This window comes from Oratosquilla oratoria, chromosome 24, assembly GCF_046742065.1.
Source record: "Oratosquilla oratoria isolate Oo_2021 chromosome 24, ASM4674206v1, whole genome shotgun sequence".
In the NCBI taxonomy this organism is placed as follows: domain Eukaryota; kingdom Metazoa; phylum Arthropoda; class Malacostraca; order Stomatopoda; family Squillidae; genus Oratosquilla; species Oratosquilla oratoria.
The window spans coordinates 35,606,000-35,608,499 of NC_134800.1; positions in this window are offsets into that span (position 1 = coordinate 35,606,000).

Sequence of the window (2,500 nt, forward strand, 5' to 3'; positions counted from 1 at the left end):
GATGGTGGTTTTGTGTTCTTTTGTCATGTGTGTTTTGATGGCGCCATTCTGGAGGTGGTATGTGAGTCTTTTGGAAAGGGTCATGGAAGTCATGCCAATGTATGAGGAGGTGCGGTGCTGACAATCACCGACAGGGCAATCGAACTTATACACGACGTTGACTTCTTGTAGGGGAGGGTTGGGGGGCTGGCTGTTGTTCTTCATTACCAGGGTGTGTGTTCTAGAGGTTTTGTAGTATATGATTAGGCGTATCTTAGTGTCTGGGTTGATGGGTCGAATGTTACGTGTGATAATATTTCGAAGTGTTCTTTCGTCTTCTTTGTAGCCGGTGTTCATATGTCCTTTGTAGTACAGATCTAGTGTTGGTATATTGGTGTTTGTAGGTGTTGGTTGGGCGATAAAGGAGTTCATCTTGTTTTTGATGATGGATTCGATGGAGTGCTGTGGATAGCCGTTGTTGACGAGTAGTGTTGTTATACGTTGTAGTTCGTTATTCGTAGTTTTCCATGTACTGCTGTGGGAGAAGGCTCTGTTCACTAGTGATCGGATGACACTTTGTTTGTAGCGTTCTGGGCATTCGCTACTGAGGATGACCGAGTAAGGTCGAAATACGTATTGGAGAAAATAAACAAAGAGAAAACCGCACCAAATGTCTTTTGGACACCTTCTCAGCTATTTGGAACCAGCACAGAAACTTGTTGCACGAGACAAATTAAAGCTTCAATATAAGCTCAACAACGCCATTGTCGCTGTAGACTTCTTGAAATCATGTATATATATATATATATATATATATATATATATATATATATATATATATATATACATATATATATATATATATATATATGTATATATATATATACATATATATATATACGTATATATATATGTATATATATATTGTATAATATAAGTGTATATATATATATATATATACATATATATATATATATATATATGTTTATATATATATACATATATGTATATAAATATATATATATATATATATATATACATAGATATTGTATACTTAATATATACTGGGAGTGGGTGTAATGCTTGAACAAATGGGACAGATTACTCTGAGGAAAAGACTAGATGGTAGGTTTGATAAGAACATGTTATTTCGTTGTCATTGTCGTTATTATTGCCACTATCATCGAGTCCACTTCCACAGCAATCACCACGTCTACTATTACCATCATCGGTAATATCGTCATTCTCATGAGTATCGTCATCGTCATTGCTCTCGCCATCACCACCACGACCTCCATCATCAGCAGCACCATCACCATGTCCAGGGCTATCACCATTAGTAATGATAAATTATGAACATCATGTTTATCGTAGGAAAAAAATGTATGTTCATGCTTCATAATTTTCAAGGAAAGCTTCATTGGTTTCATATGTTCAGACAACATACCCCCTGATAAGTATTTTTTCTGTCTTTCAACTGCAATTGTATTTATGTATTTAAGTATTTTGCCGCTATATTTTTTCCTGAGCCCGGGCCAAAAAGTTTCACATTGTATATATGAATATGTATGACTTCTTATAAAGAAAAAGTTCTTATTGAACCATGAGAAAATATTTCTTCCTGTCTTGATTTTCTTTTCTTTTTTCTCAAATCCCCGGGTCTTTCCCTCTTCGTTTTCTTTGCATTCAAAATGCCGAGCACTTTTTCAGCCCTCTCCGAGGCGGCGAGGGGGACTTTGGATGGAAGTGTAATGCAATCAACTTCACCTATGAAGAACCTTTTCGCTTCGCCTGTGCGGGCCCTATTTTAACCCCCTGGACGTTGGAGAGGGGTGTTCCCCTTAGGTGAACAAAGTCGCCTGGCTATCGCCGTACGAAAAGATATGGGAATCTCCACCGTCTACAAGTTAAAGTGGCTTACAGAGGGTTCATGTCCTGGACCGAATGTGACGTTCTTTGATGCTCTTTTAGTACAAAAGTGTGTGTATTTGTGTGTGTGTGTGTGTGTGTGTGTGTGTGTGTGTGTGTGTGTGTGTGTGTGTGTGTGTGTGTGTGTGTGTGTGTGTGTGTGTGTGTGTGTGTGTGTGTGTGTGTGTGTGTATGTATGTATGTGAGTGTGAGTGTGTGTGTGTGTGTGTGTTTGTGTGTGTGTGTGTGTGTGTGTGTGTGTGTGTGTGTGTGTGTGTGTGTGTGTGTGTGTGTGTGTGTGTGTGTGTGTGTGTGTGATTCACCATGGTCTTTGATTCACGAGTTGGACTCGTGATCGACAGCTATTTCCCTCCCGGAAGAGACCTCAGAGCTTGTATATGACCGATCTATGGGTACTGCTGTGACCTTACACGCACACAGACCCCAACTCCCCGCCCACGAGAGTTGGAGTAATAACCCGCAGCGTATCGATACTGAAATTATTTCAACCCTGGGTGGGATTCGAACCCGGACCTCCGTAGCGCCACGAATGTGTGTGTGTGTGTGTGTGTGTGCGTGTGTGTGTGCCCTGGGTCAAAAGCAATGCAGCAAG